The 21,898-nt window shown below is 44.2% G+C and overlaps 1 protein-coding gene across 4 annotated transcripts in view; it reads left to right on the forward strand.

Annotated features, from left to right (window-relative positions):
* Positions 1-21,898, forward strand: part of DCLK1 (doublecortin like kinase 1) — a 382,755-nt gene that overhangs the window by 76,803 nt on the left and 284,054 nt on the right. The window lies entirely within an intron of this gene.

Below are 21,898 nucleotides of genomic sequence, written 5' to 3' on the forward strand. Positions count from 1 at the left end.
GCTTCAATCCTGGAAGAAGCTGTGATGGTCATATGGTGTTCATTGTGCATCAGCAGTGATTTTACCCTGAATGGTACCATTCCCTGTCATCATTTTTTTTCTTTGTCCTGGAAAACCCCTTTAAAAATGTGTATTTTATCTTGAGGCTTGAGAGCGAGGCTTGAAATAAATTGGATATTTCCTCCCAACAATTAGTAGATCTTTAAAATATGATTTTTTAAGAGTCCCATCCACTGAACAGAGTTTCTTCTGATGAGTTAGCCTGTCGCTTCATGTTTCAAAAGTTATCAACTTGTTAAAGGGAAACTATAGCAAAAACACATTTTTCCATCCCTGCACTCTTCACCTGATAGTCTGTCACACTCTGAAGGTCTCCTATGTACTGTATATTACAGTCACTTCCATGCAGTGTAGCCTCTTGTTGATACTTATCAGGCACCATATTGATGCTGAGATTTCTCTGTACTCACTTTATTTATACTCTGCTAACAATCCTACGGTGCATCAGCACAGATTCACATGAGGAGCTAGAGCCAGTACCATCTCTGCCTGCAGTGAGGACATTGCCATTACGTTCTGTATTCTATGTGCACCTAAATAACCTACAGACCATAAGTATACAGTCAGGAGGATGAGCTGTGAGCTCTTTCATTATAACTGTAAAATAATTAATATTGTTGTGATGTAATCCTATTCTTATTGTTTAGAAGGTAAAACCGCAGACAGCGGAATTATAAATGTATGCTCTCCTATCGGAGTCCGGAGCCCAGCGCATAGGGACGGAGTTACGCAAACTACGTAAGTTTTTAACGTAGCTACGCCAATAGCGTAACTTCATTCACTAGAGCCGTCATATCAAAACTGCCGTCGCTTGAATGGTTACGTCAGCAGCGACGAGACCGGCGTCCCATGCCACGAGCCCCGGACTCCGCACATGGAGGAAAAGTAAGTGACTCTATATAAAGCAACTAAGATTGTGTTATGTCATGCTTGAAAAAGACGCTCTGAATAGCGTCGAAACGCGTTGCAAGACTGTTATAGTCCTTTTTGTATAAATAAAATATACTTGATTGTATATTTTGGTGATTTGGAAGTCCCTATTTCGGATTGCAAAAAGCCCCAAACAAAGAGCGCAGGAGGATTTTTTGTCTTCTACAGATTGTATTTTCCCCATTGTAAGGTGTTATCACCCACTGGGGTTTTTTCCTACTGCTGCATCTCCTTTAAGGATCACTGGGGATCTTTTTTTGCAAGAAGAAACATCTTTATTTCTACAGGCAAACGGGGATCATCGGTGCAAGCGGGTTCTTTGCGTTCACGAAGAATCCCGCTGTGCACCAGGTGAGTAAAAATCCCCTTTACTTCGGTTCATTTGTGTGGTGGCGCGGATCTATATTTGTAAAATAATTAAGTGTGTCAGCAGCACCAGAAAAACCCCATCTGGGTAGGGCCACCAAATGCAACAGCCAGATAAAAGTCCAAACCGCACTCCAACAGAAGTCCACGTAATATAGAAGAAAATCCTGGCAGCATGTAGAGGTGCTATATAAAATGTACTCTTTATTCTCCCATCACACAGAGACGGCAACGGTTCATCCGTTAGGCCTTTCTCAAGCTTGAGAAAGGCCTCACAACCGAAACGCTGCTCTCTCTGTGTGATGGGAGAATAAAAAGTACATTTTATATAGCACCTCTACATGCTGCCAGGATTTTCTTCTACTCTTTCATTATAACTGTGTGACAAGAGCCTCTAATCATCAGCAGTAACTGTGATAGGAGTGTCTGTGTTTCCCTCTAAAGAGCTTAATTAGTAGGGTCCATTATACAGGGATTATACTCATTGAAAAACAGATTAATTTAGGAATACATAAAGCCAAGTATATCTGAGCTGGTCAGAATAAGATCATACAACCTGAGGAGAAAGGAGTTAGAAAGGATAGAAAAGAATACCTAGCCAAGGTAATACTAGACGGCTTAAGGCCCATTTAGACCCAAGGATTTTCGCTCAAAAATCGCTAAAAGCCATCTTTTGGCCTTAGTCACACGGGCGCATCGGCAGCCGTACACCGGCGCCGATGCACCCGTGTGACTGACACCAGCAGACGGCCGTACCTGAAGACGGCCGTCTCTCTGCAGCGTCGGAGGAAAGAACATGTGACCGGCTTCATTGCCGGTCATGTGTTCTTTCCTCCGGCGCTGCAGAGAGACGGCCATCTTTAGGTACGTCCGTCTCCTTCCTGCAGTCACACGGGCGCATCGGCGCCGGTGTACGGGTGCCGATGCGCCCGTGTGACTGAGGCATTTAAGCGAGAATCGCTGGGCCTAACTGCACAGAAATTGTGCAATTTTTGTGCACGAGTCGTTCATCGTTTTATTTCAGCTAGCTGAAAGAGAACGATGAGCCTTATCAGTGCCGCTCGCTAAGTTCTCAGCGGGATACCGCTGATACTATTGTTTCAGCTGGTATCCCACTCGGAGAACACAGCCAGAGTATGAAGAAGACAAGCGGTCCAGCTGTGTTCTGCATATCAGCTGAGCGCTCCATGAACACAGCAGGAGTATGCAGAAGACAGCGCTCTAGCTGTGTTTTGTATACCCCGCTCTGAGCACTCAGCTGTATAACAGCTGTATGCAGAAGATAGCGGTCCCACTTGTCTTCTGCATACAGCGTGAGCCTTCATTTACACACGTATGCAAAGTGAACGCTCAAAACTGTCACTCAAACTGCCATTTGAATGAATTTTGAGTGATCATCTTGCCGTGTAAATGCACACAACGAATTTTAAGGGATAATCGTTGTGTCTAAATTAGGCTTTGCGTATACTAGGACCTAGTTACAGAATTAATGAAAAAGAATTTCACTAGAGTGGCTCTTTAAAATCAAAGAGGTTGACTTATGAAGACAACTCACTTCTAAATAGAAGCTCTTTTCACAAACCCCTGGTCTGGCTTCTATAAACGCCTGGGGATCAGTTGTTATCCCTGGAGGGAGATGTATCTGCCATCTGACTTGACATTGCCTCTGCTAGTTGTCAAAATTAAATAAATACATTAGATAACAATCAGCCAACACCCCCATACACATGTGTGCTCAGCTTGGGTGAGCATGCATGCACTGAAGTATGAAGAAAGGGGAAAAAGTCAGTGTCAGATTCTTCTGGCAGTGTCTAATCTCCCCAAGAACAAAAGAATCAGCAGTTGAACTCCAACTGCCGATCCTTATCTCCCCCAGTGTCTTCAGTCCAGGAGAATCGGAAAGCCCCTATATGCATTAGATGATTGGCCGGATCTGTTGGCGTTGGCATATTTGGACATTTTTCATTTAATGTGTATGGCCATTCTAACTACCACTGTATCAGATATGTGGAGTCTAGCTATAAGGGGGATACCCCCATCTTGTATTTTTTGCGCATTGTCTATGTTTAAATATTTTAATTATGTTTTCTACATTGTAAAGTATATTGAGAACATTGTCACTTTAAGACGGAATGTGTATGGGGCTGTGGGAGTTTCTGGAAGCATGAAGGTCCAACAGCTAGATCCGGTGTAATTCTGAGAGCAAATTGCATCGAAAGTTAGCTGTGGCTCCCCACCGTTCCAGTAGAGGCTGGATTCAGCCTGTAGCTGAGTGGGGCGTCTCCTTGCTACACCACTTCGTCCCATTAAGCTGGTTGCAATCCCTGCTGACTGTGGCCATAACAGTCCAGTGAGAGACTTTCCTTTGAGATACTTTCTTTTCTTATCTGCTGTTACTGCTGTGTAAAGACTGCTGTGCTGGGCCAGAAACACATAGTAAGAACCCAAGCATTTTGTTCTAGTGCTGTTGTTGTGGAATAAATGTGTTCAGAATCAGAAGTAATGAGGTCTTAGTCTATTTGACCAGTCTCAACTTCCTTGCATGTACCCTATGTAGGAGACCACTGGCCATGTCCTTCCTTGCTGATGCACCCATGTCCTTTAGATTGCTGTCCCCATTACCACCCTTTATCGTCCGTCCCACTCATGGACTTGTTTGCACATAACTTCCCAAACAGGAAGGGGTTGTGAGGCGAATAGGGCAGCACCAGAGGCAGTACCAGTAATGCACACTCATTCTATAGCCAATGCTTTCGATCCACCACTAGTAGAGGAATTCCAGCTGCTAGGACGAGTGCCATCACTACCATGTGCTCGCTCACAGATACCCCAGGCTGTACCTGACCCACTAACATTTGGCTATGCAGCAAGAATTACGAGTAAAGGAATAAAAAGATTGGTTAGCCACATACGTGGTGGAGGAATATGCAAAGTAACAGATTTATGGAAAAGTAGGGCAGTTCGAACCCCTACCCGGTAATGGCTTAGTCAAGGACTCTGTGTATGGTTATGTATGCCTCAGCTCTCAGTGACAAGGCTCAATCTCACTATTGAGCACCATGATTTGATCTGAGATGAAGGCATATTTTTCACAAAGATGGCGTATCCAAAGGATAGCCGCAGTAAGAGATGCTGGTTACCTGTGATAGAAACTGACTGGAATATGGATGTGGATTTGGAACTGGGCGGGCCCTATCACCAGGGATTTATTATGACCGGACCGTATATGACAGGTGCATCACCACTTGGCTAAGCACTCTGCATGCAAACCCCAGCCTGCCTATATAGACATTAATGAGGAAACTGCTTCTCTCTCTGATGGTCAACCATCCTCTGTCGAAGGTGTATGTTAAGGAGAGGCTGCGGTGAATGTCATCTTTAACCCTAACGGTGACTGATGGGCAAGTGTCTCCGATGCCATTGTCCTCATGAGCATACTGTGTGTCGTTCAATTATTGCAACATTTGTTAATACTAGTATTCCTGTTTTTCTGTTGATGTTGGGTGTAGCGGTTTTGGTTCTGTCATTGGGCTTTCTGGGCTAATGGTTGAGGATGACCATAGAAAAGTAGGGGGATTATGTAGTCGGGGATGGATACCCCTGCCTTGAATTTGTATGTGCATTGTCTATGTTAAAATACTTTAAATATGTTTTCTCCATTGTAAAGTATATTGAGAATGCTGTTGCTTTATGGCAGAATGTGTCTGGAGCTGGGGGAGCTTAGAAATGGTTCAGAAAGCAGAGAAGTGTTACGGCCAGTTCCTGTTTAGTTCTGAGAGGAAGTTACATCGGAAGTTAGCAGCGGCACTCCACCGCTCCAATAAAAGGTGGGATCTGACCAAGGATATGATCTGCTGGTACTTCATTCCCCAATGGACCCTCAAAGAGAGAGTAACGCTCGCTGTTTCCGGAGCCCACTGCTGAGTGAGGCTGCTCTTTGCTTGACCACTTGCAATCCCAGCTGACTTTGGCCATAACAGTCCAGTGAGAGACTTTCCTTTGACAGACTTTCTTTTGTTACCTCCTGCTACCACTGTGCTGTGCCAGAAATGTATGTATTTTGTTCCAGTGTTGCAGTTGTGGGATACATTTGTTCACAAGCAATGTGGTCTTGGCCTGTTCGACCAGTCACACCTCACTTGCATTTACCCTATGTACGAGACCACTGGCTATGCCCTTCTTGCAGCTGAACTCATGTCCTTTAGGTTGCTGTCCCCATTACCACACTTTTCCTTCTGGCCCAGTCACGGAACTGTTTGCATAGCAACTGTTTGGTCCACTGGTGTTGGAGTTGAGATAAAGAATAGCTAGTGATCTACAAGGATGGTGAAGGTTGAGAGAGATAATTTGAATTTGCCGAAGGTAGGGACAGGCCTAGAATCGGGTAGAAAAGCCACGCGGGTCAAAGTAGAACCATGATAATTCATCATTTTCTGACATCACTTTCTGTTGATGGTAGTTAGAGATGAGCGAGTATACTCTCTAAGGCATATCACTCGAGTGGGTAGTGCCTTAGCCGAGTATCTCCCCGCTCGTCTCTAAAGATTCGGGGGCCGGCGGGGGGCGGGGAGTGGCAGGGGAGAGCGGAGAGGAACAGAGGGGAGATCTCTCTCTCCCTCTCTCCCGCCCGCTCCCTGCCACAACTCACCTGTCACCGGCGCCGGCCCTCGAATCTTTAGAGATGAGCGGGGAGATACTCGGCTAAGGCACTACTCGCTCGAGTAATGTGCCTTAGCGAGTATACTCGCTCATCTCTAATGGTAGTCCATTCGGAGTGTCCCTCCAATCTATTTCGCTATGGGGTTACACCTCTTCTGTCCATACTATAATACACATCACCTTTACCCAATGCGGACGTGTTATGTTACCTAGGTTGACATACAACGAATAAACAAAAGTGACTGTAACTTCTAACTGTTATGAGCTTTTTCTCCTCATGTATTTTCTTTCACTTATATACCTATGATGTGTTTCTTGGCCTTCCTTCGTGCTGATAAAGTGCACTAAAAACAATATGCCCTGGAAATTAAGGAGTTGACAAGAACCACAATGACATTCTTGTAACAAAGTCAAATGACTGCAATGAACTGAATGATAGTTGCCAAGGAAATGTTTTTTCAAACTTTTAGTGATGGCTACAACCACATCTTGTGCATTAGGATACAACATATATATTTAATGAGCCTTGTAGAGAGTGTGCAGTTACATTAGTAATTATTCAGTGATTACTTATTTACATAGTATCGTAAAACAAGCAAAGCCCACAGCTTAGAAGAGAGACAAAGAATAAATAAGAAAAGGAAGTGGCCAGACAGTAACATCACTAGGGCTAGGAAGTTTATCATAAATCGTGAGTTGTGACCTGATGAGCAATAAAAAAAAACTGTGCCATTGTTTACAAAAGCTGATGGCTAATATATGCATAATAGGTTATCTCATTTTACATATCAATTTGTATAAGAGGGGCCAAACAAACGTTCAGTGGGTCACATTGGCTTATTGCCTTATCTTATTTGTGTAGCCCATTGTCTTCCATTGACTGACAGTCTATGCAAATAGGGGTAAGGGCTCTACATTATCTACATTGCTTAGGGTCATTGTCTTGTTGGAAGGTGAAGCTTCTGCCCAGTCTGATGTTCCTTGTGCCCTGGATGAGGCTTTCATTAGGAATTTTTCTGTACTTTGCTCCATTCAGCTTTCCATCAATCCTAACCGGTCTCTCTGTCCCACGTGCTGAAAAACAACCTCATCATGATGCTGCCACCACCACGCTACTCTGTAAGGATGGTATCGGGCAGGTGATGAGCAGTGCCTCGTTTCCTTCAGACATAACACTTAGAATTGAAATTAAAATGTTTAATCTTGGTTTCATCAGACCAGAGAATCTTGTTTCTTACAGTCTGAGAGTCCTTGAAGTGCTGTTTGGCAAACTTCGCAGGCTTTTATGTGTCTTTTTTTTTATTGAGGAAAGGCTTCTTTTTGGCCCAGATTATGGTTGACCTTCTGGAAGCTTCTCCCATCGGCACACAGGATCTTTGGTGCTCACCCAGAGTGAGCATTGGGTTCTTGGTCACCTCTCTTACCAAGTCTCGTCTGATCGATTACTTATTTTGGTGAGACGGCCAACTCTAGGACGAGTCTTGGTTGTTCCAAAGTTCTTCCATTTAAGAATTATCGAGGCCGCTGGGCTCTTGGGAATTTTCATTGTAGCAGAAACTTTTGCAGCCTTCTCCAGATCTGTGCCTCCACACAATCCTGTCTCTGAGCACTACAAGAAGTTCTTTCTTCTCTTGGCTTGGCTTTGGCTCTGATATGCATTATGAGCTGTGAGGCCTTATGTAGACAGGGGTTTGTCTTTTAAAATGATGCCCCATCAACTGAATTTACTACAGGTGACTCCACTAAAGGTGTAGAAACATCTCAAAGATGATCAAGAGAAGGCCCCCTGCTCTATATTTCAAGTGCCATACCAAAGAGTCTGAATACCTATGTCAATGCAAAATGTTAGTTTTATACTTTTTGAAAATTGACAAAGATTTCTAACATTCTCATTTCACCTTGTCATTATGGGGTACTGAGTGCAGAATGATAGGGAAACGCTTGTGTTTTCTTAATTTGCAAAAGGTCACACCATAAAATGTAAAAAAAATATAAGGGGCTGAAGACTTTCTAAATGCATTGTTTTAAGATATTGAATGACGAGCATTTAATGAAACATCTCACTGCTCATGCAAAGCAACTGCATAAGAAAATCCCTATCCCCATGTCAGACCGGGTACATGAAAACTGCAGGACCTGAACTCATTTCACTGCAGCTTACTGTTCATTCATAGACTAGAATGCTTTTTCAGCTTTCCATTAGCGGGAGATTAGCTGATTAATAAGAATAATAAAGAGGATCAAAGCATAAACAGCCCAGTGTCTCTTCTTAACGTGATTACATGTTCCTGATAAACGACACAAGGCCTGTCACAAAAGAAGAAAATCCTTATGACATCAGGCTTCATGTAAAGGATAATGCACATCTGTGTACCATCATGGTGATACCGCATAGATAATGGAAAGGGTATCCGGAGACATTAAATGTGGGGAAGGCCATATTCACACAAGTGCATTACAGGTATATTTTTGTGTAAATGCACCCAAGTGTAAATGGTCATGTGAACTGGCCTCAGGTCTAATGTCCACGGGCGGATCTCATTTGTGGAATCCGCAGTTCAAGCCACCCATTCCATTGAAGTCAATGGAAGCCGTCCGATGTGCGGCCGTTCTGCAGTTCACACTGCGGATGGGCCATGGATTCTGCGGGAAGAGCAGGGGATTTAAAAAAAAAAAAAAATTGTACAGAAGAAAAAAGACACAGACAGGCTGCACACAGGGTTGGATTTGGACATGAGGCCTTATGGTGAGGATATGTTCACACAGCCGAATCCAACTTTTTCTGTGCAGATTCTGCCTCTAGAAGCTGTCAGAAATCCACAGCTAAGCCACTAATCTCTTCTGCGTATTTTGCAGCGGATTCACATATGGATTGAGCCCTTTCACTTTTTAACTGTTACGATCGCGTGGACAATCTAAGAATGATGCCCACACAATCGTGACCAATGCGGATTGGGTATGCACACGGGTTTCAAGCAACCGACCCTGTGCTACAAGGGGGATGACAGTGCCCTACCTAAGCGGGGACATTGCCCCAATAAGGGCAGCCCAGCGGTCTTTGGATCTAGGCCCTAGCTGATCCTAGGAGCCACACACCAGAACAGGATGCATTCACATGCCACATGACAGGGACTGAACCACAGGACACACAGAGCCAGAATATACAGCATACAGCACAATGCAAACACTAATAGCAGATGAGAAGCTGAATATAAATGCGAGGTGTTAGTTCGTACATTGGCCAATGGACTTAAGCTGCAAGGCCCCTCGTATCTTGCAGTCCCTACACTAGCATGACACATCTACTAGAGGGCCCTATGGGCCAACCTAGCACAGACATAGCAAACAAACTCAGCAGACCAAACAGACACAAAATAAACGTACAAACGGACATGAACCGCAAGGCACAGATCACACAGCAAGCTGCAACAGAACAGGTAACAGGACACATGTCACAGATACATCCAAACAGTACAAGACCAGCTTCAGACTGACCAGAAGCTGGATTTATATGTGAGCACAGACTCAGGGGATTGGCTAGCAGGAAGTACCACACCCAGCCAGCTCAATCAATTAACCCTGTGAGGGCTGTGCTGCTAGGAAGCTTAGAACTACAGATCCCAGCAGCACACGTAACATTAACATTGGATCCACTTGGATTCGCTTCAGCAGTTTTGCACACAGATTCTGCCCACTGACAGGGTTTAATCCGGGTGTGAATCCACCCGGCCAGAGCCTATGGAAAGAGCCGAGTACTTAGCTGTTACCATAGCTCTAATTGATGTGAATGGGAGCTACTTAAATAGCGCAGCATAGCATGCTATAATGTTTCCGTAACTTGGGAAGTTACGGAAATAGGTAAGTTGTGCTTCACTGTTTCTATAGCTTTCATTCACTTCAATGAGAGCCCCAGAAACATTGCATTAAGCGCTCAGCTCTTTCTGACAGGTGGTTGGAACAGAGCATTTGGGTTTTTCCATCTAAGCCCTGAAAAGCTGAGATATGAATTCCCCTTTAGGCCTCATGCCCACAGCCGTGACGGACACTGCTAGCGGAATATCACAGCGGAGTCCATCACGTCGCCCTCCAAAGACCCCATACTCATCTCTCCGGATCCGCAGCTTGAATCCCGTCCGGCGAGCCGGCACGAATGCGCAGTACAGTGAATGATGCTCCGGCAGTGGGGCATGACGTGGCCGGCGGTGGGCAGTGACGCGTAATCACGCAATATTTCCGCTGTGCTCACAATGGAAGTATAGTGTGACGGCCAGCTTCCATTGACTATTATGAAAGCCGGCTGCGCATTTTTTCCGTGGCAATTGGAACATGCCGCGGTTTCTTTCACGCTGCATAATTCCACGGTAGAATTCCGCATCGTGAACATTGAGCTATTAGGTTCAATAGAACCGAATAGCTACGGCATAACACTGCGGATTTCTGCTGCGTTTCACACGCCAGAAATCGGACTGTGGGCATTAGTCCTTAAGCTTTTGTTCACCTGGAAAAATATTCAGCTTGCTGCCCTATTATAGGTATGTGTCCAAATAGCTTGGACAAGGCAGAGTGGCTTTTAGGATCGTTTCCCAAGCACACCAGGGCATCGCCCCACAAGACCCCCACCCCAACTGCTTACTTTGCTTAGGGGAAGCTGTTTAAAGATTTACGGTATGTAAAAGGAAAAAAATATTTCAGTTTTCTCTTTTGTAAAAATCACAGAATTTGAAGGGTGTCATTACCATTTTAATATACAGATGTAACAATTGCTTAGATGACTGGCACATTGGGATAACTCAATTGTACTGTAGTACATTGTAGTCAAAAGGCCACATTCTTCCATCCTTGCCCTCTCACATGATTTCCTGTCACATTCCAGACATCTCCTATATGGATATTGCAGTCACTATGCATTGCAGCCTCCTGTCTGATGCTTATCAAGCATCATCTTTATTTGAAGATTTCTCTCTGCTTTCTCTTTCACTATTCTGTACTATGGTATCTCTGCCATGATGCATCAGTACAGAATTAAATGACCAGCCAGAGCTTGTACCATCTCTGTCTACTGAGGAGACACTGACATTATCTTCTGGCTTTTTTTGTACTCCTCTATATAAGCTACAAATCATAATTATATAGTCAGGATGAGTTGAGACCTCATTCATTATAACTGTGTGACGGGAGCCTCTAATCCCAGCAGTAACTGTATTACGAGAGTCTGTGTACCCCCCTGAGGAGCTTGTGTGGTAGGGTCTATCAAGCAGGAATATAGCTGACTGAAAAAGTGACTAATTTAAAAGAACAAAAAGCTAAGTAAATTTTATCTAGTGAGAATTGAAATCACATGACACACCTGAGGAGAAGTACTCCAAGAAGTTTCAAATAGAAAGGAATAACTACGGTAAATAAGATAATACTAGCTAAAATATATATGTGAAAATTCTGGAGATATTGGACTTTTTTAATAGAAAGGTATATTTGATTGTATATATGTTAAATGGATACTCATTATATTGCATAAGGAACTTTGTTTTCTGGTGTGCTTACTAAGCTGGTCTACAAAGCTCACTTGGCACATAGAGTCATTACTGGACTGTTTTCTAATCCCATTTTGTCCTTCAAGAACACTTCTGTCAATCTTATCTCTAATTCAGTGATAATGCATTGGGGATAAACTAGATAAAAGGATAATTATGGGGTGTGAAACCAACGCCCCAAAAATGGCAGATGCTGCCTTGTAGCAGGCAAGGAGGGCTTCTATGCATTTATTTCTTACTTTTTGTAATACATTGTCCTGTATTACATGACTCATAAATCCAGGATCAGACATTCACTTTCTGTAAAAGCAGCAAAAACTAAAATGCTGCTTTAGGCAAAATCCGGTATTTTCTGTGAGTCCTGCCTGCTGCTGAGATCACGCACAGCTCTGCACGCTCTGCAAAGCTTCTTCACACGGAGTTACTGTTGCTGTCACTTCTTTATATCTAGCTGTTTCTAAGATGAGAACTAACATTTAAAATGAAAACACGTACGCGAGAGCGCTCTAATTCTAAGGCAATGATTTTGGTGCACTTTGTTATACATTTTCATTTATTCTTCGATCAGAAGTGGAGATATCAGAAAACCTCTAGCTCTCTACTATGTCGTTTGAGTTCACTTGGTCGCAATTCAAACTTTGCGAGAAGGAGCCAAACACAGTTAGATGTCCCAGAGACACTATATATCCACCATAGAGGTAGCACATGAGGTTCTGGATGAAGACTCAGGCTGATCTTCAACTTCCCTGTAGGTAACTCAAACTTGCATAGAGTTTCAGTCTCCACAAATACTGCAAAAATGAGAAAAGGGAAACGCAGTGTGACAGTCTTATAACTTTTCTGTTCAACAATGAATAGGGACAAGGGGCAAATAAGCCCTTCGGATCTTATGGACCTTTGCTCTTTATGTATGTTCCTTAATTGGTTGATTACAGTTACTCCAACATGACCAAAAATATGAACTTGTTTAATCAGTGAGTTCTTGTTCTCTTCACCCTCCATAGCTAGTATGATCAGTGGTGTACCAGCTATAGAGGCAGTGCTGAGCGCTCAACTGAGGCAGGCTATTTTTTTGTGGCCCACCCTGTAGTGTTTTTTGTCAACTTATTGAGTCCTGCTCCCACCCAAGCAGGGGCGTAACTATAGAGCGTGCAGGGGATGCGGTTGCACCCAGGCCCAGGAGCCTTAAGGGGCCCATAAGGCCTCTCTTCTCCATATAGGGAGCCCAGTACTATGAATAAAGCATTATAGTTGGGGCCCCTGTTACAGGTTTTGCATTGGGGCCCAGAAGCTTTAGGTTATGCCTCTGTGCAGCAAGGTTTAGGTATGGGTACGGGTACAGATACAGATAGAGGGGGGGGCCCTGCTCACCTTTTGCATCAGGGCCCCTGAGCCTTTAGTTACGCCCCTGCACCCAAGGATAGTGAGATTGACAGCTCTTCCTACATACCAACTAATACAATAAAAGCTGTCAATCACTGTGTGTGGGAGGAGTAAGTATGACTTGCGGGCTTTTTTATTTGAGTCTTGGCAACATTTATACAGCTTTTACATAAAAACACAAATAATAGAAAATTATATATTCCTAAACTTGGAATTACCCCCTCTATTCTGTACTGTCCTCAGTAGGGTAATATGGAAGACCTAATGGAACCGCAAGAAGTAATGTGCTGTAATTCCCTGATACATTCCCTGGGTTCACACTAGTTGATCTAAACATTAAGGCTCTCATTAGACCAGTATTCCTGTACAGCCACCCACTCATCCGTCGTTTACCAGCTGGTAATGGATTCTAGATTAGCAAGGGAACTGTGATTCCCTTCAGTGCTTCTAAGGACAGCTTTACATTAAAGTAAATGTCAGTGAAGTGTGAGGAGCTAATATTAATTGTTGCACTTTACCACTTACCTCATATTTCATATCCTTAAAAAAACATGTTCGGCATTACTTTCAATGGAAAGTAACTGTGCTTGCATTGGCAAGAATAGGGACTTGGCTTCCCCTTATGCTAGGGATCGCATGGGAGCCTCAGCAGTTAGACTCTTAGGAATCACACTATCTTAGCGAAAATTATTGATGTGCAGTGGACAAAGCCTATAGAACCTTAAAGGGGTTGTCCCGCGCCGAAACGTTTTTTTGTTTTTTTTTTAACCCCCCCCCCCCGGTTCGGCGCGAGACAACCCCGATGCAGGGGTTAAAAAAACAAACCGCTCAGCGCTTACCTGAATCCCGGCGGTCCGGCGTCTTCATACTTACCTGCTGAAGATGGCCGCCGGGGTCTGCTCCCTCCGTGGACCGCAGCTCTTCTGTGCGGTCCATTGCCGATTCCAGCCTCCTGATTGGCTGGAATCGGCACGTGACGGGGCGGAGCTACACGGAGCCGGCATTCTGCACGAGCGGCTCCATTGAAGAGAGCAGAAGACCCGGACTGCGCAAGCGCGGCTAATTTGGCCATCGGAGGGCTAAAATTAGTCGGCTCCATGGGAACGAGGACGCTAGCAACGGAGCAGGTAAGTAAAAAACTTTTTATAACTTCTGTATGGCTCATAATTAATGCACAATGTACATTACAAAGTGCATTAATATGGCCATACAGAAGTGTATAGACCCACTTGCTGCCGCGGGACAACCCCTTTAAGAAAAAAGTGCATTAAAAGGAACCTGGAGGGGTACAGTTTCTTTGTGAGGAGATTTGTACTATCTGCCATTTGCATACCAAATTTCCCATAGGAGCTTTGCATGACCTCATACCTACTAGGTGCTCTCCATAAGGAAAAGCTGTACCTCTCCTGACACAAATCATAGACCTCTCACCTAGCTAGCTGGCAACTTACCATGTTCTGACAAGGGGCAAAACCCCCAAAACAAGATGTCTGTACATGGTTATGTTTTTTCTTTTGTAAAAGACTTTAGTTTTGACTTATATTCCCAGTCATGTTAAATGGTTGGACATTGACTTGTAGGAAAGCTACCTTCTAATAGCTGGCATTGTATCATCTCACACTTGGACATTAAAAAGAACCTTGTACATGGTGCCTCATCTGAGGACATTATCTTATAGAGCAGACGTAGCTAAGAAGATTGATATATAGATCTGTGGGACAATATTTGGTATGTTGTATATTTTTAAAAGGGGTCACTGGGTGGACAGAAGGGCCGCTAGTAGGTTGTTATGTGAGGGGTTGCGTAGACTGGCAGATCTGAGTTCGAACCTGTTAGCTTTTCAAAAGGCATAATAGGATCAGATGTATTGCAAGTGGTATACCAAACTCCTGTCCAAAATGGGCATGATAGGTATCGCATGGCTGTAACAGGACAGGTCAACAGCTTGCAGCATGCAGTATACATCAGGTGTAGGAGTGTAGTATGCAGAATGGCCTGGAGGGGGCTATACACAGGCATTTTGGTATCAGAAGTGGGAAGTGAGAAAACACCCGTGGGTGTGGAAAGAAGCATCATAAAAGGATCAGACAGCGCAGCAGAGCTGAAAGGGTTGCAAACAGGAGGTCCAGTGTGGACCAGTGGAGGCTTCGAGTCTGACAGGGAGAACCCCCCTAGACTGATATCGTGCAGGGTGTATGTTTTAGCATTGTACTGTACATGAAATGAATGCTGGCAGGCGTCAGAGTCTTTCAAGAAAACCCAAGTCTCTAAGCTTTTATGTATGGGTGGTGCCTATTCTGGATGGAAAGCACGGTGATCCTGTTCGCAAATAACCTCAACTTGCCACACCCACAGGTGTTTTCTCTCATGTCGATACTAGAATACTTGTCTATAGCCTCCTACAGGCCATTCTGTGTACTACACCCCTACATAGGCCAAACATTGTGCTCATGAACTTTATTCAAACAATAAACTTAGCAAACAGTCAGTCGTTCTCCCTTCGAAGACGGGCTACCACAGTCGACAGTTGCCTATCAATCCAGAAATAGACAGTCTTTCATCTGGTGCAGCAGCCCTGCACAACTTGGTAGTAGGTTGAGGCCAAAATTGAAATCTGCAAGCCCTTTGGGGCCACAGATATTTATTTTATAGATGCTACTTTACTTCCATAATGAGTAGCTTACTACAACTACTTACTACAGCAGTAAGGTTAGGCCTCCAGAACAACTTTTATCATTGGGCAGCGTTCAATTCAGAAGATTCTGGCTCATTCACTGAAGGTCCTTTGTCTGCACAGTCTACTGCTGCCCTAAACTTTACCACTAGCAGCTGAAGTTTAGGGCAGCAGTAGCAGCACCGCTAGCGTGACATGACTGTGCTATGGACTGGGACATGACTATGGTCTGCGAGCCACAAGGAAACCTCTGCCGGGCCAAATGCTGTACAGTCCTTGCTTACAGTCTCTAGGAGAATCACGTTAGGCCCTGACCACAGAATTGCACAGACCGCAACAGGCTTCTCAACTATTGGAAATCGAAGGAAGGCATGCATCCACAACCTCTCTTTCCAAGAGCTTTTAGTTAGATCTTCCATGCTCCGGCTTCATGCGGAGTGGTCCAGTAGTTGGAGAGTCTAGAGCAGCCTCTCTCCGCAACACTTTGATCAGATCTGACAATGTAGGTGTCACCACGTACTACGTATATCACACGCCAATGTCCTCTGTATGTATGAGTTCCCACGTTATCCTCCAGACCAATCAGCACAGCACAAAGTAATATGTAATAAGGCAATATCTGTTCTGACTACTAGGGTTCAGACCACACTTGCAAAATATAAAAAGCAAGTGAGCCTTGTTACTCCTTGGCTAAATAAAAAAAACACAAATATGTATACCTTTACATCTTAATCATGTATATAACTGCTCATTCTGAGCTGAGGAGTCCAGTGGGCGGACCTATCAATGATTGTCAGTTTTCCCTGTGACTGTGCTTATGCAGATAGCTTTAATTAATCACTGATAGGGCCGCCCACTGGACTCCTAAGCATAGAAAGAGCAGGGATATAAAGGAATAAAATGAACCCCTGATCGAGAAGCGCTGGCTGAAGACTGCAGACAAGTGTGCCAGAGCTTCAGAGGAGAATGCCGCAGAGCAGACAGCGCCTTTTAGGTGATGTATTGGGGGGTGGTTGTTTTTTTTAATGCAGCTAGGGCCTATTTTAGGGGAACAGTAGGATTTCCAAAGGAAGGCTCTATAAGGAAATATAGGCTACAAAACATAGCAAATCACAGCAATATTTAGCAACCCATATTTTTTTTTCTCGCAATGTAGCAGCCTACAAAACATTGTTAATGTGAAGGAGCCCATTGGAAAGCATGGGCTTCACATACGTGCGATTTGTAGCACTGTCGCATTGCAAGAAAATCACACGATTTTGTCGCCCGTGTGAAAGCGGCCTAAGGGCTCACACCCACTTACGTTTTTTTTAACGCTGCGGTATCGTTGCGTTTTTTTAACACGATTGTCAATGGGAATTTCTAAAAACGCATCGCAAGTTGGTACTTTGCAATTTTTTGTGCAATGCGTTTTTAACATCAGGAAGTCCTGTTGACAATCGCGTGAAAAAAATGTGCACGTAAAACGCAAATATGCAAGAGCCCTAAGTTAACCCATTGTTTACTAGCGTACCCCATCTTACGGTGCGCTTGGAGCCATAACATACAGTGGCTTCTTTCTGTGGGCAGTAAAAGTATGATATGTTGTGTGCATTAGTAATCGCATCAGGTCCGTAGCAGACTCCACTGGGCTCGCCAGCAGAAAACAAATTACTTTCATCTCTGCTGATTCAGAGGATTCAGCGCTGGTTCACACACCCGCTGCAGCACCAGTCTTCGTAATTACACCGGTTAATTCTCTCCTTTTACTAACTTTCTCATTGGCGGCAGAATAATGAATTGTATTTTATATCAATATTCTAAGATCTTGGATGCAGGAAAATCTATATGTGTACAGCCAACATTTATCAGTTCCATGGGTATCCAGTACCCTATATATATGCATGCAGAACAATGTCTTCCAGTACTTCTATAGCTTTGTGTGCATTATCAGCAGTGGTAGGTATTGCCTTGTCTTGATCAATAAATATAATACCATATTTTCTTTAAGAAATAGGATGTTCGAAAATCTCATCTTCTTATGTTTTCTCTATCTGTGCTGGAAAGGTTGTCAGGGGACACGCAGCGGCTTCGTTTTCCATATTTTTCTGAATCAGTCAGTTTTATCACGTCTCCCTGGTAACCCAATTGTCTGCTAGTTGCCAAGAAACAGCTCCTTGAGCATGGAACACAAGAACAGTACAAAGTGATTTCATTCTTGGCAGACATATGCTGATGGCGAGTGGATATTTTAATGGATAATTGCAGCTTTCACTAGAATGTACTGTAATTCTTGACTACATAGATCTAAATGCGCGATATATCCATTATGTGCAAATTTTTTAAGGTGCACATTAAAGGGCACCCGTCTCCAACGGACTGCGGTCCTCATGAATGTTTATACCTTCTGGCCTCGTAATGGTCTTGTAGACATCGGGATTATTGGTGAAAAGGTTACTGATGCAATAGTGATGTACAGGGGTTGGATAAAAATATGGAAACACCATATGAAATGCATGGGATTTTAATCATTAGCACTGAGCTGCCCTTTTGACCCCTGCTTGGCTGAGAGCTTTCCCACCAAATTTATGTTTACTTCACCTCTTGCCCTGCTCTGGGTGGTTTTGGGAGCCAGCTGGTAACAGCAGCTGAGTGGCTCAGACCCCTGACCGGTACTGTTGTATTATGTCACCACCGGAAGATAGTGGTGGAGACATAATACAGCTGGGTTGGCATGCAGGGTGACACTGCCAGCCTGTGATTGGCTCTCCCCACTGTCCTTTCGGCTCTGAAGTGCCTGCAGCCTTTCCGTGCTGCCTTTTCATCTGTGAAGTGCCGTGCACAGCTCAATTCCCAGCCCGCCACCGGTAATACTGTCCTCCCCCCTGCCCAACCCAGTTGCTGGCAGCAGTGTCCTCCCCCCTGCTGTTGCACCGCTGACCGCTATGGGACAGTCCGTGCTGCACTCTCCATAGCTTCAGCGGATGCGGCCGCTGACAGCTACTCCGCTCCCCTGCCTGTGCTCCCTTCAGAAGCTGTCATGGGTGCTGCTAGCCGAGAGCACGATGGGGTGCGGAGTAGCCGTCAGCGGCCGCATCCCCCCATGCTCCCTTTACCAGCTGTCAGGGGTGCCGACACCGTCAGGCACCAAGAAACACTCCCAGGGGAGTGGACTATCTGTGAGCATCCGCAGCTCGCCAATACAGCACGGGGGGAGTACAGTGTGGTCGTCGGCGGTGGGGTGATCTCACCGCTATAGCAGTGGGAAAGAACAGTGTTGCAGGCAGCGAGGTGGCCACAGTCTGCACGGCACATCACAGCCAACAGGGCAGCGGGAGACAGCCAATCAGAAAAGGGGGGCATCAACACAGCTGTATTATGTCTCCACCCCTAACTTCCGGTGACGACATAATACAACAGTACCCCCCTGACCAATGGAACCTTGTTGATCAGGAAGATGTTAATTTCTGCCCATCAGCATCTGTGTCATATTATCTCCATTTAAAACAGTCTCTATATGTCTTTTTGTATGTACAGCCTCATAACCATTGACTGTAGCCAGTCACATGACACATATGAGGGAGTGGCTTATCTTAAACGCCTAAAACCAAAGGTACTTATAGAAATTTAATATACAGTGAAAACAAATATTAAATCACACAAAAGTATGAGCTTATGAATATAAGGCCCTATTCACATAGTATTAGATGCAAGTTCTGTCCAAGTTTGTAACTGAGCAAACTCAGACTGAATGTGGACCCATTTAAATCCATTGGACCACCAGTTTTTTTCACAGACCAATGGTCCATGCAAAGACATCAAAGCATGCCCTACTCTGGTTCGAATTATGGACAAGAGTAGGACATGCAATGTCCACTCCATCACACATCAAACAGCACATGGATGGGGCGTCCATGTGCTGTCTGATGCAAGTTATGCCTGAGAGTGGCCCTTTAATCTTTAACTATTCATTTAATCTTTAACAATTCATTAATGCAAGTAAACTTGGGGAAGTTGATGGCAAATGAAGAAAGGGAGAACTACAAAGAAAAAACGGGCTGCCACCTATCTGTAATATCATGACACCCAAATAAGTTGGTGTGTCCTCTGTATGCTCTGGTGTTTTATGAGGAGGTATAGGACGGTGCAGCACTGGGGGGCATTATGGATGAGAGTAATGACTTTATACTGTAATCTACAGCAGAAGTGCAACCAGTGCAGTGACTGGCACAGGGTAGAGGCATCAGTGTAGCCATCGGACATAGTGATGATCCTGGCTGCTACATGTAGGACAGACTGGAGTTTTGAGAGTTTAGTGAGGGGTAGACCAATTAGTAGTGAGTTACAATAATCGATCCAAGAATGAATCAGACGGTCCAGGGGGATTGCACTAGGCATTCAGCTATTGTCATTCCATATAATTTCCAAAACTCCAACTAATTCTCCTAGAAGGACAAGTTAAAGAGAAACATCAATATTGTGCTTGGAAGCAATGAACATTTTTGACAATGATACAACTTGATGGGATTGCCTCATTTCTAAGCATGCCTGGAAGACCAGTAGGCAGGATGACAGCTGTCAGTCTGTGTATGTGGTCATGTGCTGATTTAACCACTGAAGGAGATCCATTTTATCTATACATAAAGTATGAAGGCATATTTCCCACACAACTGGATTATGAATACAAGGTCAATGATTGGTATGTAACTGATAATGTCCTTGAGATATATGCAAAAGGTGGTAAAGGGGGTAGAGGGTCAGGAACAACCGTACTCTATTCCCAAAATGTTTACTGCCATAGTAGTAAACTTATAGACTACTTACATTGGAGAGAGATTTATTTATTTGTTCATGTAGTAGATTATATTACTGAGAGCAGAGGTGCACCATATGCTCACATGCTTGTCTGTGTCCCGATAGTTCAGAAAGCCAGACCCACGTCTATAACCTAGAGCAGGGGTCCCCAACTCCAGTCCTCAGGGACCACCAACAGGTCATGTTTTCAGGATATCCTATAGTAAGAACACCCGTGGCAATGTCTGAGGCACTGACAATAATTACATCATCTGTGCAACACTAAGGAAATCCTGAAAACATGACCTGTTGGCGGTCCCCGAGGACTGGAGTTGGGGAACACTGACCTAGAGGACCTAGTCTATGCCTAGATGGAAGGTAGGCAAGAATATCGAACACTGCACTCCGGCTCCACTTCCTGCAACAAGAATCATCTTCTGCCACAATGAAACAAATAAGCTAAACTAATTGAAAGGTGGACATCCTACTAAAACAGTCATTCTAATGATAAAGTAGCAGCTTCACAAAGACACATTTGTATGCGTTTGGGCTGTGTAAAATTTGCGCGCATAATACGCAAACAATAGAACCCATTGATTGCAATAGGTTTGTTGACATTTGCTGTTTTTTATGCGCAGTGCGGTCTACTTTTGCGTACATTTGCTCACCAAAGATCCCCATAGAAGTCTATGGGGGATGCAAATGAACGCACACAATATGCATGGACAAATTAATGAACTGTTGTTGGAAAACAAAGTAGCTCTAAGTACTGATGGTGAAGTATTGTACTAACATGGAAGCAGTTCCTATAACTTCTCTTCCTTATGCTTTCGCTGTATTTTCATAGCCATAACCCTCCATCCTCTGACATAACTGATTTCCGTGAATGCAGAGTGTGGAACAGGAATGGTTGACTTTCTGTTCCAGTGTAAATGTTCAATAGATGAGGTCATGCACTAACCAAATATATGACATCATTTCACTCAAATACATTGTGGTACATTTTATGGGAATTGTATTCAGCTGTCTACGTATTGTTTATATTAAACTCTACTGGAGCCAATATTGTTACTATGCGACATACTGTCCAAAGAGTGCTATGGTCCAGGACACCCACGTGTGATAATAGAGGGGGTATGGACCAAATAATATGTATGCTGCCAACTTTAGAACTACCTCAGAGTAATGGCATACTGTCCCAGACAATATCACGCCTTTTATACCTTAAAGGGGTTGTCCCGCGGCAGAAATCAAATTTTTTTCTCCTCCCAGTCCCCCTGCTAAAGCAAACATAGTACACTACCCTTGGAAAGCGTTATAAAAGAGCGTTTCTACTTACCAGTACCTCGTTTCTTCTTTAAAGATGGCCGCCGGTCCTTTCCCAATGATGCACCGCGGTTTTCTCCCATGGTGCACCGCGGGTCCTCTCCCATGGTGCACCGTGGATGTCTTGCGTTGCACTGCCGATTACAGCCACCTAATTGGCTGATCGGCACCACGTGACGGGGCGGAGCTACGATGA

This window comes from Eleutherodactylus coqui, chromosome 1, assembly GCF_035609145.1.
Source record: "Eleutherodactylus coqui strain aEleCoq1 chromosome 1, aEleCoq1.hap1, whole genome shotgun sequence".
NCBI classification, from domain to species: domain Eukaryota; kingdom Metazoa; phylum Chordata; class Amphibia; order Anura; family Eleutherodactylidae; genus Eleutherodactylus; species Eleutherodactylus coqui.